This window comes from Pteropus medius, unplaced genomic scaffold, assembly GCF_902729225.1.
Source record: "Pteropus medius unplaced genomic scaffold, Ma_sr-lr_union100, whole genome shotgun sequence".
Taxonomy (NCBI): Eukaryota; Metazoa; Chordata; class Mammalia; order Chiroptera; family Pteropodidae; genus Pteropus; species Pteropus medius.
The window spans coordinates 13,803,205-13,825,210 of NW_024352785.1; the positions used below are offsets into that span (position 1 = coordinate 13,803,205).

At 33.6% G+C, this 22,006-nt stretch overlaps 1 protein-coding gene across 3 annotated transcripts in view; it reads left to right on the forward strand.

Moving 5' to 3' along the window:
- Positions 1 to 22,006, forward strand: part of PRR16 (proline rich 16) — a 248,590-nt gene that overhangs the window by 224,794 nt on the left and 1,790 nt on the right. The gene's annotated exons all lie outside the window — the stretch shown is intronic.

Genomic DNA, 22,006 nt, shown 5'->3' on the forward strand with positions numbered 1-22,006 from the left:
TAGGTGCTTCCTCCATATCTCTTTAGCATTACCCTCTAAGGTCAAAACATTTCACTTAAGCACCCAAGACATTGCCTGATGGGTTTTTTCCTCTTTCTTCTTCTTCTTTTTTTTTTTTTTTGTCTTTTGTTTTCTCACCACAGGATCACAATGGGCTTGTGTATAAACAAGTCAGAAAATTGGAGAGTTAATGTCCCTGATTCAGCAAATATTAGATAGGAAGTTAATGGATAAATACAACAGTCCCCATCCCTCATTTCAGAGCTCTGAGGTGGGATGGTACACTGTAGCCAGATTGAGCTCCAATAGTGCAATGAAAAAACTAATTGATCATGCATCTTCTACTGGATTTCTTCCTTTCTCTGTCTCACTTCCTCACTTTCCTACTGATCCCTAAATTACCTTCCCAAAAAACTAGTTGCCCTTGAATCTTTGTTTCAGAATCTTTTGGAAGGAGATTAAACCAAGCCAATTTCTCTAAAGAAATTAGTGATATTTCCTTTATGACATCAAATATCCAGCAAGTATTAACATTTCCAATTGTCTTATAAAAATATAAATGGCTTTACAGTTTTTTAAAAATCGAGACTCAAGGCCCTCCATGTATATTGCTTGGTATGTATTTTAAGTCTCTTTTAATCTATATGTATGGTTCTCTCCATAGCTTCTTGTATTTCTTGTAGTTTATTTTTTGATGAAACTGGTTTATTTGACCCATAGGGTTTCCCACAGCCTAGATTATACTGATTATATCCCCAAGGTGTAGTTAAACAAGATCCTCTGTCTAGGCTAATTGATCAGATTCAGGTTTGATTTTTTTTTTTTTTTCCTGGCAAAGCTAACTCACGCTGATATTGTCTTCTACCAAGAGGCAAATACTGTCTAGTTCTCTCTTTTGTGCTATTAGCATTCATGAATAAATGCTTAGATCCATCTGTTTATTAGATATTGCAAAATATTGGTAATGTGATGCCATAGTCCCTTTTCATTAATTAGCTGAAATATTTCCGAAAAGAGAAATTGTCTTGTATTTCAACCCCCAGTTATACGGTTTATATAGTTATACAGTTTTTTTTTAACCACTTCACAAAATTAGTTTCCTAGTATCCTCCAATAGTGACAATTTTTTAAGTGTCATTCTGAACTCATGAATTTTAACATATTTGCTGTGTTTCAATATACTGCAGTCGTTATCTTTATTGGTGGTTTATTGTCTCATCATTTTCCAATTGGAGATTCTTCAAGTTAGTGATTCATTCTGATACAATCCTAATAGTGTTTAACAGCTCCCTTGCCATCTGGTACAACAAGATGTTGCAGGTTCTTTTGGTATATTTTCTGCCTCAGACCTGGAATCAGCCATTTCCTAGGGAGCTCAGGTTTCTTTTGATTCTAATTGGCATTTGGAGAAAACGATCTCTCATTTAGGGTGCTAATTGCTACTGGTTCAGCCACTGATGTTATACTTTTTAGATGGACAAGTCTAGGTTATTTGTTTTGCTTAGTTTTAAGAAAAAATTATTATGAATTTATACTGATATTTCTAATTCAAATTCAGCTCTACAAGGTTTTTAATGAACCTCCATTTTATATTTGGATCTCCTTTTTTATACATGGACAATCTTAGTTTTCAAAACCCTAAGAATGATGGAATTAGAATATTATATATACTTTGACTTTTGCTTTATCCCATAGTACATACACAAAAGTCTCAGGTAAACAAATACTAATAATCTGTCAACAATATGAATGCTAAAAACTTTTTAAACATTCTTTTGCAGTTCCTTTTGACTTTAGGATGTATTCAGCTAGGGATAAACCATAAATAATTGTGTTAAAATGATAAGATAGGCTCATTCTTTTTATATTTTAACTATAGGAAATTATTATTTTTATGTATTTAAATACATTTTATACATGTCTTAAAATTATTTAAAAATTATACATGGATTCAAAGTCAAGTTTTAAAAACAAAGTATATTTACATAAGTCTCACTTCTATCCCTGTTCTTTTTGTCCTGTTTTTTAAATGCTTTCATTTATCTTTGTTATTTTAGAGTCTTTTATAGTTCTCCTTGTATTAGGTTTTGCATGTCTTGATTTTGTGCCCCAATGTTTTCTTTTTTCTTTCTTTTCAAGCACTCATCCACATCGAATCTAAGTTCTCTTTTTTAAAAATTCTTTTTCTTTTTTTTTGTATTAAATTTATTGAGATGACATTGGTTAATGCAATTATATAGATTTCAAGTGTATAATTCAATAATACACTATATGTATATTGCATTGTGTGTTCACCACCCAAAATTAAATCTCCTTCTGTCACCATGTATTTGACCCGCTTTACCCTTATCTACCTCTCTCCTTCCCCGCTTTCCCTCTGGCAACCCCTAAACTGTTGTTTGTGTTCATGATTCTCAGTTTGTCTCTCTTGTTTATTTGTCGCTTTCAGTTATATATCCTGCATAAGAGTAAAACATGGAAACAACCAAAGTGTCCTTTAATAGATAATTGGATAAAAAATATTTGTAATTAATTCTTTGTGTGGTATATATATATATATATATATATATATATATATATATATATATAAATATATTTGTAATTAATTCTTTGTGTGGTCTATATATAGAATCATATTATTCATAGGTAGAGTTTTATCACTGCCTCTTCTATCCTATGGCTCCATTTACCTATTCACATCTGATTGTATTGCTTAATACTTCCATCAAAATGTTAAATATTAGGAGAGATAGTAGATGTTCTTTTTGACAGTAAAAAAGTCTCTGTTGTTTCCCTGTCACACAGATGATGGCTTTTGTCTTATACTGTTGAGAAATCTATCAATTTCTATTTAATTTTTTTAACATGAAATAAAAGGGGTTGGAATATTGTTACATTCCTGTTCTACATCTATGGACATGATGATATAATTTTCTCCATAGTTCTATTAATATGTAAATAACATTAATGAATTACCTAATATCGAAACACTTAAAAATTATTTGATAATTATATCCAACATATATAATGCATTTTAAAAACTATTAAACATTTTTAATATGTGTAGAGGTCATTGCCAGTTATCTGTGCAACTTTTCTCATTTCCTGTACAACCAAGAAAATAAAATAATTTTAACAATTCTTGCCACCCATCGGTATTTAAAGGTTTTTCTTTGAAACTAAAGTTTAACTTTCAGCATATGAGAAAGTAAATCCTCCAACCAAATTTTCGTTTTTCAAGATGCTGGTCCCCTAATTGTTTCTCTTTTTTGAGAAATAACCCTGACTCAACAAAACGGTAGATTCTCTGCATTCCCTGCACCCCTACTCTTCACTTTTTGCTAGAAGTTTGGATTATTTTTTCTATTTTGTGGAATCTGGCATATTTCAATTCATAATATGTTTTAGTTATGACTATTAATAGAATTGAAATAAGAAAGACATGTTTAAATTTTTTTAAAAAGACGAAATAGAGAACAATGTCATATGGTTCAAAAATGAAATAAGTCTTTAAAGTGGGCCATAAACCCTTGCATGACCATACATTTAAGCAAATAATCTGAAATATTTTCCCTTAAATATCACACATGGCTCTACAGATGTTCAAAGAGTGAAGATTTAAATATAGTTACATGAAATTGAACACATCTTTGTCTGTCTTTGATGATTCAAATGTCCCCTAGAAGGACCTTACATATATAAATAAGAATTGTTAATTTTGGAGTGTCACAGTGGTGAAAGGCTGTTTAGAATAGATCAGATTAAGCAGATTGCATTATGTAAACTGAAAAAAGTCTAAGTCTGTGGAAATTGTTTAGAATATTTAAAATTCTGTCTTTTCATCTTAAGAAAAGTTTTTTTCTGAAAATTATTTGGCTGCGAAAAGTATCTTTTAATGAAGTAATTAATCTCTTTATTTTTTAAAGCTCTTTTATCTCTTATTGAATTACGATATACATACATTAATGTTCACCTATCATCAGTTTACAGTGGCTTTTCTCAAACTAAATATACCATGTAACCAGCACTGAGATTCAGAAATACGCCATTATTAGCGCTTCCATAGCCCCTGGATGCTCCTTTGCAGTCACTATCTCTCACGTTCAGGGTAACTGCTTTCGTGATTTCTATTGCCACAGATTAGTTTTATCTGTTTTGTGCTTTATATACATGGGGAGATAAGTGTGTAGTCTTTTGTAACTTCTTTCAATTAACATTATGTCCGTGAGATTCATCCAAATTGTCTAATGCAGCTTTTGATATTTACTCTCATTGCTATATACTACTGTTATAGAAATGGAACGAAATTTCTTTATCTCTGTGTTGATGTGTCTGCCAGCATCATTTAACAGTGCAGTGTGCAGTTTATAAACAGTAACACTATTCTAGTGCCTTTACTTTGGTAAACCTATCTATATATTAAGTATATATTTAAGAATGGAATTGGTGAATTTTATGTATCCATATGTTCAGCTTTAGTAGATTCTTCAAATCATTTTTACAGAGTATTTGTACAAATGTTTGCTTAAACTAGCAGTATTATGAGAGTTCTGGTTATATCACATCCTTTCAAAAACTTGGCATTGCCTGTCTGTTGTTTCATCTATTCTATTCTAATAGATATGTAATGGTATCATATTACGTTTTATATTTCCATGTTTCTGTTGCTTTAAAGAAGTTGAACATTTAAAAAAATGTTTCCTGGTCATTTGGGTTTCCTCCTTTTTGAAATGTCTGTATACCTCTCATCCTACTTTTCTGTTATTATCTCTCTTTTTTAATTGATACATAGAAGACTTAATATATTCTGAATGAGTCTTTTGTATGACATGTGCATTATAAATATTCTCTCTGTATGGGTTACATTCGCATTACCTAAGTGATGTCTTTTCTTTTTACCCATTTTTAATACTTAGCTCGATTCCCTTCTTTTTCATAAATTCTTCCTTAAACTAATCAGCTCATGTTGATCTTCCATTTCACTAATTTCCTTGTAACTATAATAATTCTCAATATAGTACAAAAATCTTCTTTTCTCATAAGATTATAAGCAGCTCAATTCAAGGGATAGGTATATAATAAATGCTAATTAAGTATTTGACAAAATGAATGAACTTCGAAGATTTTGCTATAAGTGATAATTTGCCATATGGTACCCCATTTTTATTTTTTATATACTAGTAAGTAAAAAAAAATGAGTTTAATATAATTCTAGTTAATAGTAAATTCAAGTAGAATGGTTAATTTATACATGCTTTTTCAAAGCATTTAAATTTCATTTTTTCTCCTAATGGTGACTATATAAAGACAAAATATCAGTGATTGCTTTATTCTAGAGATTGGTATACCAAGAGAAAGTAAATGTTTTAAATGCAATGTGAAAACTACTGATAAAACAAGAAAGCAGTAAGGTAATGGCTATGTGTAGAGTCAGAGGAAAGATAATCAGGGGGATTATTTCATAAACTACATAAATGTCTCATCAATGTACTACACACTGGAAACTAATAAATATATATTTTTTTAAAAAACTAAGAATGTCTGTGGAACCATACTTCAATTTAATTAGCTCACATTTGCTCAGATTTTAGGAATAGGTGATCAAGATTGAATAATAACATTTTGATATGAACATAGCAAAAATTGATAGCAAATCCTTTAAAAGGGTTAAAACCTAGCATTCACTTATTTATGGTAGACTTCTGGGACTCCCTACCCTTAGCTGCCATGACACCTCTGTTATTACCAAGGCAACACATCTCAATCCAGATTGCAGGTTCTTGGGAGACTTGGTTGACCTGGTGATGCCTCATGGCACCATGGGGGTAAGCAACATGTTTGCTCATGCCCAGCTCAAAGAGCAAATTTTCACAAAATTCTATGCTGATTTTAACTTTCAGTAAAATAGTGTATTTCACAATGACTTCAAGTATTTCACAGCTCCTTGTAATCACCAAACAATGCAAATGCCATCAGTGGGGTAGAGTGATATCCGAAAGGATCCAAGGAAAAGGTTTGCAAATGCAGCGTTACTTACCCACCTTTACTGGAATTGGAAGATTTGAAGATTTTTGCCATCTTAATTCTAAATTCAACAATCTTACCTTCTTGAATATCCAGAAATTGTTTTGATTTCATAGAGTTCAGAGGTATTATTTTTATACAGCCAAATCACAAAGGAGCTTGAAAACAGCCTAAACTATGTATGAAGTCACCTGATAGAATTAGTCATCAAAAAAGGTACTATTCAAAGAAAAACAAAAGGAAAAGGAATAGTAAATGTGGCATGAACACCGACTTGAAACCAGGTTTTCACTGTAGTTCACCCCAATTCAGTTTGCATGTGTGTGTGTGTATATATATATTCTTTGCACTGAAAAAAGTTAATAATTTAAAGTGATTGAATTCTTGCCGCTCTACTATTTAAAGAACAAGTATATTGAGCTATAATTCACATACCATAAAAATTACCATTTTGAAGTATGCAATTAGTAGTTTTTAGTGTATTCATCGAATTATGCAACCATCACCACAACCTAATTTTCGAACATATTATCACCCCCAAAAGAAACTCCATACCTATTAAAAATCATTCCTCATCCCCCTAGCCCTAACATTAATTTACTTTTGATCTGTATGAATTTCTTATTTTGACATATCGTATAAATAAAATCCTAGAATATGTGTTCTCCACTCAATCTTAATACATTAAATTTTCCCATATTTTTGTTTCCAGTCAATATAGAGTCTTTGCAGAATAGTAAAATCTCACAGTAGCATTCTAGAAAAAGTTTTAAAGAACAGGCTAGACATTATAATTTTTATAAGTTCTTTCCTTACTATCAATTATAACTCAGTTTACTCTTATATTCTCCTCATGCTGGGATTTCTTTATAATATTTTGGGCACTGTTTTCTCCAACTCTCACTCCTTGCAGATTATGTTATTTTGCAATAGAATAAATTGAAATAGTGTCTTTCTTACTCCCTGTCTAATTGAACATTTGGAGAAGCTGAAGTGAAAACCTGAAGAAATCATAATCCTGGCTTAATACTCAACAGAGAAAAGAATAGATGTCATTCATACTTAACCGAAGTATTGTGAGCAGGAAATTATAAGGAAAAATATGAAAAATTATAAGAAATGAAATAGTTCCAGTAAGAGTTGTTGCACTTGACATTTCTTAGGGTTTCTATTAAACTCGAAGAATGTTTGGAAGAATCATGTGTTTGGCAACCTTAACTTAAGAGTAACAAAATAATTCAAGAACAGATTTGACCAATTTCTTCATCTGCTCTACATTGACTACCACTGTGGTCTTAAGTGGATATACTAAATTTATTTACTGGTGTGAAGCTAATTAAATAATGGAATGGCCACCTTTGTATTATGGTATCTAAGAACAAAGGTAGCTTTAAGACAAAATTGGATCGTTCTATATGAGTAGTTATGTGTGAAGGGACAGAGATCAAGCTATGATGACAAGATATGTTAGACAGAAACTCTGCAGTATTGGCAAAGTAGCGTCTCATGCTGAAAAAGACTCACTGTATAAGGAATGAGGTCAGTTTTACATCTTATTCATTAGAATTTCAAAACTATGTCATCTATTTCCTCCTTCTCTGTGAGTAAACAATCTTGTCCCGAGTTTATCTCTCCAAACACGCTTCCCTCCCTCCTGTATGTACCCTATCTTCCAAAAGCAAAATGGTGCTCACTGTCCCCAAATAATGAAAATATCTTATGTCTTCATTCCTTTGCACACAGTTTTCTAACTAACTAGCTCTCCCTTGCCCATCTCTATCTCATAAATTCCAGATCATATTTTAAGCTACAATTCAGATAGCATCTTCTCTTTGCAATGATATACAACTCATTTGCTCTTTCCTCAGTTCTTATATCTCTGTTAGAGATTTGTGTCATTGGAAAATATACATACACATCCACACTGTATCTTGTCTGCTTATTTACCTATCTGTGTTCATTACTGGATTTGTGAGCTCTTTGGTCATAAGATAACAAAAAATTCATTTCTGTATTTCTAGTACCTTGCATAGTTCATGGTATAGGTTAAATATGTTAAATATATGTTTGCTGACTAAGTTAAGAATAAACCAATGGACACAAATCCTTTCTGATAATGCCTTAACTATCTTTTTATATACCTTAAGTGTACCTGCAATGTTTTAAGATTGTAAGGATGAAATCAGTTTTCTGATTATGGATGGCAGAATAAAGGAATTTTTAAACTTATTTTCCAATGACGCAGGTATCAACAACAACCCAAACACACAGTGAGTACTCTGACCACCATCAGGTGTAAGCCAGAGAATAGTCTGGGAGATGAAGCAGCACAGCACACCTAAAAGCAAGTGTCACAGTTGTGGCAGTTTATCATCCCTTCAGTAGAGTGAGGTGATATGAACGGTAGGACAGGCCACTATAGAACTGGGAGACATCTCTGTGGACAATGTCACAGCTTGGCAGTGAACAAGAGGCTGAAGGAGAAACAATACTAAAGTCATTTTTATTGTCCATACCTGAACCTTAAGTTTCTATTGCTTCTGTTAAATATAAGTTACTTTTATTAGATAGTTCCCAAATATAGAATATAAATTAATGGAAAATTTAAAATCTATCTATTTATCTCTTCATCTGTCTACTAATATCTATTTACCCATTTACCTATCTGCTTATGTGATTTGAGAAATGCCTCGAATGCTATTTATCACATGTTAACGATGGTGATTTCTTATGACAGAATTTAGGGGTTATTGAAGAAATGATGTTCTGATAGCTTCTTCATCTTGTTTGTGTTTTTAAATATTAGAATTCATTGTTTCTAAAAATTATTTAAAAGTATACGGAATATACTTATATTGGGATATTTGAAATATACTAAGTAATTTTGACCTCACTCTAACATGTTTTTTTATTTTTTAATATAGTATTTTTCAGCATATATAACATCTATATAAATAGATATAATGCAGAAATTTTGTCATAAAATAATTTGGGGAAATGCAAAGAAAACCCAACTAGTATTTTTTAAAGTATGATTATCAAAATCTTCATGCTGTTGTATTTTTAAAACTCTCCATGAGGGAAAAATACTATGCAGTATTTCACAAACTTATTTATTGTGGAACACTTCTTATTTTATTCTTTCAAAATTATTCCTGGGACTAATGTCACTAGAGCACACTTTATGAAGCCTCTAAGTATGTTTACTTTGGTTTTAAAATCATATGTCCAAGATGTTTATTAGTTTTTTTTTTATATCAGGGAATTATACACATTAATTTAAAAATGACTAGGAATATAGTTTTACCTTAAAATATTAGATAGGTAATATATTTATATTACACAAAATATTGTAATATTATGATGTTTTTGATGTTATGCTATGGAAATGTTTTACATTGAAAATTAATTCAACTAAGGGAAAAAAATCAAAAACTAGAATATAAAAACTAGAATATAACATGCCCAAGCTATAATAATGGATACCTTCTATGAAGGCTTGACTCCGGCCCAAATACATATGGATTTTGATATTTAAACCAAAATATACTAGAAATTTTGGACTTCAGAATGACAGCATCCTTGTACCTCATTTATCAAAGTTTTTTTTCTGGCAGAGTAAGGATATGGAAATAGATATGAGTATACCATTTTATATGAGACATTGGAACAGTGAGCACCCCCTCTGAAACAGCAATGTGATCAACTGTTTGGTTTAGTGTTAGGTCACATGCTCTATTCTGAGTTAGAATTGATTCTCTCCTCTATCATTTAAGATTAGGTCCTTATGGGAATAAAAGAGTGGCCAAATCACAGTGATTTAAAAAGATTAAATACAAGTTTATTTCTTACATACAAGTCTTGAGGCAGATCAGGGCCGAGATCTCAAGGACTGAATATCCTGTAAGCATTCCTCTTGGCCATCCCTGACATAGAAAGTCCACACTAATTGCATAAACCTGCAGCCAAGTCTCCAGCCATTAAATCTACATGACAGGCAGCAGAAAAGGAAGAAAAATTTTGGCTAAGGGTATGGGCCAGCTTTCTTTTAAAAAGGTTTCCAGCAGCTGCCGCTCAACACTTTCACTTCAATCCTTTTCTAACTTTGTCACTTGGCCAAACATACTTTCAAAATAGGATTTATTCTGCATGACCAATGGCTTAGCTAAAATTTAGGTGTTCAGCTTTTAAGGAAAAAAGGCTATCTCTAACAGATTACCTGACACACACTGGCTAAGAGTTAGGGACGGACTACCTACCAGAATAAAAATGGAGATTATCAGAGACAAGACAATGGATACATGAGCAAACATAAATGTCTAGCACACTGGAAAATAAGAATAAGAAATATAAATGATGATAAAGGGATAGACAAAATGCATGGTTTAACAAAGCAAAACCGAGGACAGAGTGATGGCAGAGGGGGTACAAGAGGCTTTATATTGCATTTTCAGTATCTACAAGTGTGAATATTAGTAGATTTTTCTACCTGATGCCAGTATATCCCCCAACTTGCAGATTTTTCCTAACAAAACTAAAGTTAGCATTTTCTATAAGAACACAAACTTGCTCATACTGCAGATGGTAATATATTCAATTACTAACTAGCTTTTATGATGTTTCATTTATTTTTGAGTTGATAGATTTCCTGTTGCTCTGAAAATACCATTTTCTTTATTACTTAAGTTTAAGTATCTAATTCCTTAAAGAGGAAGTTAATTTCATGAAAAGAAATAGGAAAACAGATAAAAGACAGCTACTATGATTTACTGACTTTATTGTGTACTCTTTAGCCATCTATGGAAAGGAAATAATTTTCACTCCCACAAGAAGAATAGGGTTATAGGAGAAAAGATTGAGTTGTTGCTCCTAGAACAGGAGATCTAAACACTGGCTTTAGCTACTCACTAACTTCATGATTCTATTCTAGAAAATTTTCCCATGAAAATATTTTTTTCTTCAGGAGCATAATATCTAACTTTATTTCATATATAGGAGTTTTATAAAAATGACAGTCATTACCTATATCGGAGAGTCTCAAATGGGGCAACTTTGCTCCCAGGAGACGTTTGATAACGCCTGGAAACATTTGTGATTATCACAACTGGGGCTTGCTAAAGACATCTAGTGGATAAAGGCCAAGGATAATGCTAACCATTCTACAATGCACACTAGCCACTTTCTTGTTCCCCAACCCCAACAAAGAAATATCCAATCCAAATGTCAGTGGTATTGAGCTATAAAATCCTGATCTGTGTGAGTTTATTTAGAAGGGAGACTACTCCCTATTAATGCTAAAGAGATACCTCTAAATATATTTGATTTTTAAATAAATTCTATCTGTGATTAAACTTGTCCAACTCTAAACCAAGAGCTCTTAAGCTGAGTTCTAGGCAATGCAAGGGTGCCACGGATGGTCATCTTGAAATCATATGCAAAATGATATGTATATATAAATCTGCATATTTTAAGGGATCAAGTCCATAGATTTGTCTGATTCTCTAAGGGATTCTCTAAGGGCTCACAGAGTCAGCCATTGAATTTATTTAGAACACCAAAGAATTCTGGTCTATTAGCCATTATCTTCCCTCCAATGAGCCACCCCACTCTTTCAGGCATTGTTTTCCTGCTGTATTAACCTTACTGTATTAAGGCATGACCCTCACGCACATGACATCTAAAGATTCCCAATTGAATCCTCTTTAGTAGAAATGATATCAACGAGTAGATTTCTTCTCGAAGAGCTTGTGGTTTAAGAAGCCAGATTTCCCACGTAAACCAATATTTTTATTATTTGACATTTGAATACATTAACTATTCTTTGTGATACATGCTGCCTTGGTGTTTAGGATAATAGTACATCCTCTACACATAACAATGTATTCCCTCCCAAACCTGCTTTTTGTCTCTTCTCCTATCTCGGAAAATAATATTACTATCCATCCAAGTTACCCCACCAAAAACAAGAAAAATCTCCTTCATGTTTTCACTTTCAACTCCAATAATTTTTTGTATTCTGTCCATTCTATATCCTAAATGTTGCTGGAGTTCATCCCCTGTTCTCAATCTGTAATACTGTTTTTCTCAGTTCAATATCTCATTCTCTTTTAGTTAAAATATCTCATTAATAGACTCCTAACTGCTATCCCTGATTCTAGGTCTGCTCTTTTCCATTTTAATTTTCACACTCCTGCAGAGCCATCTTTCTAAACTACAAATCTGACCAGGTCACTTACCAATTAAAAACACTAATGATCTCCCCATTACCTACATTATAACATCCCTTCTTTCTGGCCTTGCCTCCTGCTACTGCTACCCCCTCTGGAGGCTAAATTCTAACTTCATTGACTTCTCTCCATCTCTGGATGTGTGTTTTTGTGACTCTGTTTCTGCTTCTCTTGAATGATTTTCCTACTTTTATTGTAATTCTATTCATCTTTCATAAGGAAGCTGGCTTCAAGTCTTTTCCAGTTTCCTCAGGAGGAGTTCATTGTTCTCTTATTTCTGCTCAAAAATCATTCGATACTTACTTCAAAATCTTATTCACCTTTGTTTTCTAAGTGTCTTGAGCAGTTAATGCACACATGTACATTTTCAGTAAATGTTTCTGTAACTGGACTGACAACACTATGCAAATTCAAGAGTTTGCTCAGGACTGGATCATCAGGAACAAACATTGTCTTTGTTGGTCAGGCTAAATTATAGAGAGATCATGAATTCATGGGAGTAATGAAAAGAAAAAGTTCACTATCGGCTTTAAAAATTGAAACATGCATTTTAGCTTTCTAAAATACTATGATTATGAGTAGAGAACATTTTTATATCGAACAAGTATTGCTCTATTTTTTAACTACAATTGCTATTATTAATGAAAGGTATATGCAGCAGCTGCACAGCAGATGGTTACAGAGTTCACAAGGTTTAAGTTGAATAAATGAACAAAGTAACACCATTCAAGTTTTTAAGATATTAAACGAATCTGAGTCCAGGGATCCTGCTAAATATCATACAATGCACCAGTGGCCCCCTGTCTCCTAAGAAAGAATTCTTTGGACAAAAAATTTGGTATTGTCATGGATGAAAACATTGCCCTATATTCTAATAAAAAGATTTACTTAGAGGCTATTGAAATGCAAGAGATTGTGTTTTTATTTACACTAAGTGGCCCCAAGTGTCTAGGATTTTACTGTACATACCTCAGTGCCTTATCAAGATTATGTCCTCCCCCTAGAATTCATTATATCCAGAAGTCCACTGGTAATGTGGAATTGAAAATAAAAATCATAGGTGTTTGTTTGTATATTATTCATGGAAGTAAAAGAGGAAATATTAAAGTAGAATATATTGAAACCAAAGTACCTTGGGAGCCAGAGACAGACTATTATTGAAGGGGTAATTGAATTCTGAACATAATACAATGGTAGTACTTTGATAGTGTAGTTTACTTCTTTTGGAGTTAAAGCTCTATGTCATTGGATTGTATTTTGGAAGTATCATGACAAAGAGTGTTAGAGTACCTAGGACCTCTCTCTGATCAATTCCAAGTTTAATGACTGTAAAGACTGCTCATCATTCAATTATTTGTCTAATTTGCAAGAGTAATCTGCTTTCTATTGGCAATGTGGATGTATATGTATGGATAATCACATTCTCTAGTCATAATGGTGGCAAGATTGAAGGAAAAGTGGTAGGAAATTGACCCATTTTAAGATTAAGTAAAGAAATCCTAGACACCTGCCAGTTGAACTTGTAGCATTGTGTTACTCTCCTCAGGGAACTATTTTATGAGACCTTCTATATATTGCATTTTACAAAGACTTTCCAGAAATACCACTTTATTTTAGTTGATGCAAGACATTTTTCCTGTCCTTGAGCTTACATTATTCAGTCACGTGTACCTAAAAAGCAAAGCATTTGGGAAGAAGAAAAATAAAATTTAAATAGAATATATCTTACTTTGCTTTGTTTCTAATTCCTTTTGAGTGCAGTATTTTAAAAGAAATGGAGAATAGAGATGACCTCCTGGCATAGGCAACTAGACATTTTTCCAAGTCCAGTAGCTTGAGACCCTAATAATGCAAGAGAATCCCTGATTCCTTTCCAGACAAGCTAACTTTATTCAGAGTACTTCTCATGGCTGACCTCCCTGTCCTTGACCTCTACTCCTACCTGTGCTTAGGAAAGGCAGACTAATTAACCTAATAAAGCAGCAACTCATAAAATCTAGCTTGCTGATTCATGAAAAAAAAAAATCCTATCATTTATTTAAAAGCCAGAAGAAAAAAGAAGTGCCATTTCATAAAGATGAGAGCAGCAGTTTATTGCTTGTCTTCAGAATTTAATCATCGAATATTAGAGGGGGAAATACTGTTATCACTTGTTTCATGTAATAAATTAAAAACCTAAAATGAATGTGGTTTGACAGAAATGTTCAAACAAGGAGGAGGGAGCAATGTTAGCATTTTAATTTTGTTTTGATTGAAGGTTCTTTAATTCTACCATGAAAAAATAATGCCATTCTCTAGCATGCCTCATTTCCGACGGAACTCAGTAGAATGTGCACGTTAACATTAGATTCCACAGGCTTTACTGCAGTTACACAAAGGAGTTTTGCCAAAAGGAGGGATAAATATCACAGCCATTTATTTCACGGTGCTCTCCAATCTGGTTGCAACTGTTTCTCTAAGCAGCACATCAGTGAATTAAAAGAAAATTAAAAGGAGGGGCAGGAAAAAAGGGATTTAGAAGAAGGGGTTTTCAAAAACATTTTTGGCTTTAGAGAAAACAATTTACAGTCATTAGCATAAGTAAAATTCCTGCTTGGCCTAAGTTAATGAAAACATTTTGAAAGCATAGATTTTTCAGAATATAAAAAAACAAATAGTAAAACCAAACTGTTCTCTGAACACCATTAGTGAGGACCAAGGAGAGCCAGGGTAAGTAAACATCCATATTTTGTACAGCCGAATCCCACCACTTCCTCAGAGTGGGAAGTAAATATCCTCACTTAGTGTGTTTTTCTGAGTTCATGAAAAACAACAAAGTATCCTGGTGACTGTTTATCTAAATTGGTTCCTTTAGCATTTATACTTTGGTACTTTTTACACTGTGAAATATATTGCTCTAAAGTAATTAAATATTAGAAAGTATTTATAACTCTTTAGTTGCAAAATGGCCAATGCTGATAGTAGCAGCAGAAGAGGGCAAGACAGTTATTTTCATTCTGGCTTTGTTTCTTGGCAAATCCACTTCTGTGGCCTCCTTCAGTTGTGGGAGGTTGGACACAGGCTTATGGCAGTTTTCCTGCAGAGGTGCACCAAGTAGTCTTGGGATCTTTGCTTGGTGTTATTTTGAATTTCAGTGTAAAAGCTTTTAGGACAGATTAAATTTTCTATTTTGGACAGATTTGTAGGGTCAGCTTTATGGGTTTGTGACCATTGCATTTGCACAGGGCATTGTCTTCAGAAGCACACCCCCCACACACACCCTGTACGCACAGTCCCCTGCACTTGTGGCTTAATGCTCTGCAGTCACTGTCCTGATATTTTTTATCTTTGAATTTCTGTTTTCTAAGTGAAGTCCCATGGTATCATAGAGAATTTGCGTGGGGCTTGAAGCTTCTCCTCAGGCATGGTTCCACATTCACCACTCAGCTCCCCTCCCATACCTGGAGATCACTGCTGCTCTAAGTGGGGGACAAAGCACTGGCAGCCATTGTGATGCAGGACAGGGCAAACTTCCCCAGGTTGGTGGGGAGACCAAGCCCTGCACAGCGAGAAGAAGGGCATCCATTGGCAGAGAGTGTGGAAAGAATTCAACACACACGCCAAAGTTAGAGTCAAAAGAAAAGTTTATTAGAAAAAGGGTAACACTCCACAGACAGAATGTGGTCTCCTTTCAGAGGCAGAGAGTGAGAGGGTCAGAGTAAAGGCAATGAGAGAGACACCATGTGTTCAGGGAATTCAGTTTGTATGTTATTCTTTAGTTCCCATTTCCTTCGATAGGGACATACAGTGAGGATGGGGAAGAGCATGTAGCATGAAAAAGTAAGAATATGCACAGTAAAAGGCCTGTTGGCAGCTCCCAGCCTTTAATCCGTGGGTTCCCCATGGTTTTAGCCATAGGGAATGAGCCTTGGTTCCTGTTTCCCCTTCACAGGGGAATGGGCTGTTAGCAATCCCAGCAGAAATCTTCCTTTGTTCTGAAGGTGTCCTCCTGGCCTGGCTGCAGGGCTGATCAGCATATTCCAGTCTCTGATTGTGGCTTGATTAACATTTTAGTTCTCTTGCCTCCTCCCTAAATTTCTGAGATGTGCTCTGAGTCACAAGGCAGAGCCCCAGGTGTTGTAGGGGTCTGCAATCAATCTATGCCAAGAGGTGTAAGACGTTAAATAGCAAATGAAAAAACAGTGACTGGGTAAGAAAGGACAAAACTTTTTTCCTGCTTTTTGAACAGGGCCCTGCATTTTATTTTTTACTGAACTATATAAATTGTGTAGCTGTCCTTGGTAATTTGGAACTAACGTTATTGAATGTCATTGTCTGATGCACTAGTTCAGATGAGAAGGGCAATTCTGAGGTATGATATTTCAAGGTATCAGGAACTTATTTTAGAAAATGACCATCTGGCCTGAAAGACTTAAATATCATGTCCCTAAACTGCAGCCTTGTCAGGCACATGGACACTTACTAATTCTCTTCAGGACGTCAAGCACTACCAACAAGTTTGTTCAGGGTGTCTTGCTCATGGATGTACGGATTCCTTCGGCAGTATCTGCACTGCTGCTGGGCTCAGGAAAGCAGGGCAGCTATCAGAGAATCACATTTTACAACATTTCATAGATAACTCATGAGAAGAAATGTGTTGTATCAACTTAAAACTCGATGCTAGAATTAGCAGTGCTATTTTCCTCATATGAAAATAATCATTTTCAAGGGGATTTTCTCAATAGTCGTAGTTTGTGAAGCATGAAATAAAATGTTTTTCCAAAATAGCTAGTTGTTTAATAGTACTTAAAGATTACAGCGAAGCCCATATTATATGGATACAATAATTAAAACACTTAAACTTCTTATAACATGGAACCAGTACGTAGGGCAGAGTATAAAACATACTAAATTGGTGAAAGGAAATAGTACACAATGCTTTTAAAAATCACCTAGGTCTTTTTATCTGTCTACCCAGAATGCCTCACCTACATTCTTTTTCAAACTGGTAACATATTGCCGACCTATCCTTTAAGAACCAGATTAAATGTAATTTTATCATGGAAAGCTCTTTGGAACCTTTTTTTTGCTCCTCTCGAGGAAGCTCTGCCCAAGGTCTTCCACTATATCATTTTGTTTTTGTTGTTGTTCATTCTTTCTAAGGAGCGGTACTAAGTCTCTTATTAAGCATTCTCTCTCATCAGCCTTCCCTGCTGCAGGCACATCATGACCAAGACAGGAGTATCAGTGGCACCATTTGGGGGAGACTCAGGTGTTAGGTGCATCTTTGAGCTGTATAATGAGCTGCAGGCAGTGCACAGTCTACCCCTGTGTCTGTTCCTACCATACCTAGTCCTCTGCACACCACAGGATATGACACCAATGATATTTTGATAAATACATAAATAAAAGGTAATCTCTATATGTATAACGCCCACTCATAGTAGTTTTGGGCTCAACTTGGCAACCCATCTCACCTGACCCCAGTGGGCCATACTTGATATTCGTTTCATTGGCGTGCAATAAAGCACGCCAGGAGGGCAGTATCAGGTAACTCCCTAACATGAGAGTTTCTACAAGTGTCTAGGATAAAAGTCTTTCTCCAACTCTGCAAAGTGACAGCTCAGGTATGAGAGTTTGAAAACATGGGCAGATGAGAGATCTACCTACCCTGGCTAACACTGCCCATGTCCCAGTTAGGAATCAGTATCTCATAACAGCTGATAGGCGAAGAACATGACCAGTTATAGGAATGCACCACCCTCAGAAATCCCAGAAGGTATTTATAGTCATTCTCAGTCTTCCTAGACCAGATGCAGTTTACAAATCAGGATTTATTTTTATCATAAGCAAAGTTGCCTAGTAATGCAGCTGACATTCTACCAGTATCAGGTTTCCATGGGAACAGAGCTAGAAAGTTAACTGGTCATTTTTCTTTTCACAGGGAAGAAAGTATTTTTGCTATCCCTCTATTCGCATTAGGAAACACTCACATTTGGGAATTTGTATTATCAAACAGGCCTTATTCTCTGAGGTATAACACAAATTCAAAATGAGAGCTATATATTCAACTAAAAAAAGCTAGAAAAAGAATAACATGTTTTTGATATGACTAATATTATACAGATGCCAATTCTGCCTCATTGGTCTATAAATTTAATGCTAGCCCACAGAAATTTAAAATTTTGTTTAAAAAAAACCCTGAATCTAAAATGTATACCAGAGGAAATGAATGACTAGTATCATCTAGAAATACAACCATGTATGTAAATTGTTCCATGATAAGAATAGCACATCAAAATATAGCAAAATATAGATAATTCAATAAACGCTATTGAAATAATTGGCAACCCATTTGGAAAAATACAAAGTTAAATTCATAAGTAATATTATAATAAATGTTAGATTCAAACAGGATTGACAACCTTTTTCTGTAAATAGACAGAATAGTAAGTATTTTCGTCTATGTGGGCCATATTATTTGTCACAAATATTCATCTCTTTGATTACAGCACCTCATGAATGGTGTAGGCAAATTTGGCACGCGAGTAGTAGTGCTGACCTGATTTAATCTCACCAGAGCCAGAATTTTCTTACCTGGAGAATGGTGAAGAATGTCTACTTCATAGCTTGATATAACAAACTGTGAAATATTTAGTTCAGTGTTTAGATGTAATAGAAATCTAACTTTTTAAACACTACTTGCTGCTATTAGTTTAAAAGAGGAAATAAGACCGATTTTCTTTGACATGATTTTAGTCTCTTCATAGTTACTGCTTAAAATGCAGCAGACACAGGACACATGACATTGTTCCATAGTTAAAATATTTTAAATTATATATACTTGTATGTAATATATATTTAGATATAAATATTGTTTTACAAAATGTATTTTATAACAATATATAATTCATATATACAGATTTATATATTTATACTTAATAAAAACATGAAGAAGAGAATTAGAAAAATTACACCAAGGTTCAAATAAATAGAGAACTGTGAGATACTTCAGTTTCGACAAACGTTTTGTAATATTTTTAGCTTGTCCTTAGCTTTGCTTGCTGCCTTTGACATTTTAAAGTCATGCTGCCTTTACTGCATAAAAATGCTCTCAGTCACTTAAGATGCTACTTACATAAATTAATTAACTTGACATTTAATGATTCAAAGCCTAAAAATTATCTAGTATCGTTCATATTTTGCATATCACATTCGGGTCCGGAAAAATTTACCAAAATGAAAAAAAAATGACACTTGAAGTGCTCAAAAACTTTGACCTGCTGCATCCAAAAAGTGAAGAAAATTTTAATTAGTTTTAAGCAAAGCCTTTTTGAGCAGAATGAAGCAATTAACCTGCTGATCTGAAGAATCGGTCAGAAAGCGTCTCCATGAGCATTTCAAGTCATTGTTGGTTATACAGGATCCTGGTGTGTGTTATTTATGTTTCATTATTGAAATACTGAATACATTTATTTAGCTTGTATAATTATGATGATGTATTATATGTCTACATATTTAAAGCAAACATACAGAAAAAGAATGGAGGTTTAAAAATGTATTTTAAAGCCTGTAATAATAGAAGTTCATGATTTTTTTTTTTTAAATTGGCAAGTATACATGAAAAGTTATTTGGGGCTTTAGTGGGAAAAAAAATTTTAGGCCGAGGTTAACAGATTAAATATGATATCTGATACCATACAGGGAGAGGCTTGGATTTCTGTAACAAATCTTCAAAACTCAGAAAAACTTAAATGCATTCCTTTAATACCCTATCGTAGAATTCAAACATTGGATATAGATGTCTACTGGTTAGAAGATTTTATTCTCGGCTTTTAAGAGTCACTGAGAGCTGTAAGGCAAATATGTGCTTCCATGAGATGCCTAAAAAAAAAAAAAAATGGTGAAACAGGAAAAAGATTCATAAATAATGTTGGCTCTTATCTTGAATATATGGAAATTAAATGAAACTCACTCTTAATTTAGTAAGAACGAATGGATTATTTTGCTCTCCAATTTTCCACTAATAAAGCATGTGCAGCTGGAATTATTAGTTATTGCCTTCAGCTGATGGCTTTCCCATGTCTTTGATATAAATATCTGCCTCTGTCTCCCCTCCAGAGTACTTTCCACACTTCCTCCAGCCACTCTCCTCAGAATTCTTCTGTAATTCCTGTTACCTTTAGGATAAAAATCTATTTTTTTACAAAGTGTGAAAGAACACTGTGGCCCTTACCAGCCTCTCCAGAAAGAACTATATTTTGCCCCCTCAGTATTATGTTTCATAATATTAATGGTACCATGCTCTCCCATTTCTGTGCCTTTGCCCAGGCAGTTCTCTTGGTTTGAAAAACTCTTATTTCATAACTTATAGCAATGTATTACTTTTGCAAACTCCAACCCATTCCTCACATCTCAGTTCAAATGTCATCTTCTGTAGGCCTCTACTCCCGTGCTCATTCTTCATTTCATATTTACATGTATTATAGCACAAATCTTTTACTGTGAATGTTTGTGTGTCTCCTTACCCTTGGGGTACTAATCTCCTTGAAGGGCAGAAGATTACATTTTTGTATCCATGGTTCCTAGAGCAGTATCTGGTATACAGTAGATAGTGAATATATGTTTTTGAATGAATGATAGATTGTTTTACCTATTTTAATAAGTTATAATAATGATGTAGTCTGTTAAAGAGTCCTGTATCATAGAACTATGAAAATATAATTGACACATTTAATTATTTTTGTCCCAATTACATGAATTATGTTTCTATATATTTGTAGAAAGTCACTTTTATTTGGTTTTTCTTTTTTTTTATTTAATAGTAAAACCAAAATATTAATTAATGTAGGACTCTTACTGATACATTAATAACAGCTTGAGTGTCTATTTTCTTCACGTATGTGGAGGCTTATATTCCTAGATGATACAAAAATGGCACAAAATGGCAGATGCAAGTAATGCTATTGGATTAAGTGTAGTTTAGGCCAATTCAGGCCAGTTTTCTCCATTCTTCTATACTGATTGGCTCTTGCATCTTCTTAAGCAAGTCTGTGATGAAAGATTGCTTTCTACTCTTTCTGTATCTCACATAGAACATCTTTAATGATGAGTCAGAGTAAGTTGGTTCAATGTATTTGGTGATTTTTATAGTTTTAATCTTGGAGTTGAAAGAAAGAATAATTTTGATCATTTTACTTGTTTATTTAAATTATTTAGCATTAAGACTTGGTAGTTGGGAGTCATCATTAGAAATAATTCTTATTAATCTAGTAGAATGGTAATGACTGGTCTTGTCACAGAAGGACTTAATGATTCACTTTGTTGTCTATGTGTATGTTTGTGTCTGTATTGGAAGCACCATGTATTTGGGGTTCATCTACCCCTAGATGGAAAGGTTAAAATGGGATTCTCAGATGGACTTTCTATGACTTTTCTAATAATTTACTAATCAATTTATTATGGTACCAGGTTTATTTTTATAACTTCCTGAACCTATTATAATTAGTCATTGCATAGATGTTCTTTATTACATCATAAAGAGAAGACCATAGAAACACTCCACATTAGGTGGTGCTAACATGTTTGGTGTTGGGTAGGCAGGATGAAAATTATGGCTAGGTTTTATTTCTTTTTGTTTTCCAAAAGATATATTCATTAATTACAAATATAGATATTATTTTAAGTGCTAATTTAAAAGTATTGCAGATATTCATGAAGTAAAGGAGGAGAACTAATTCTTTGGCACCTCTGCTACATTAAAGAAAAGAATATGC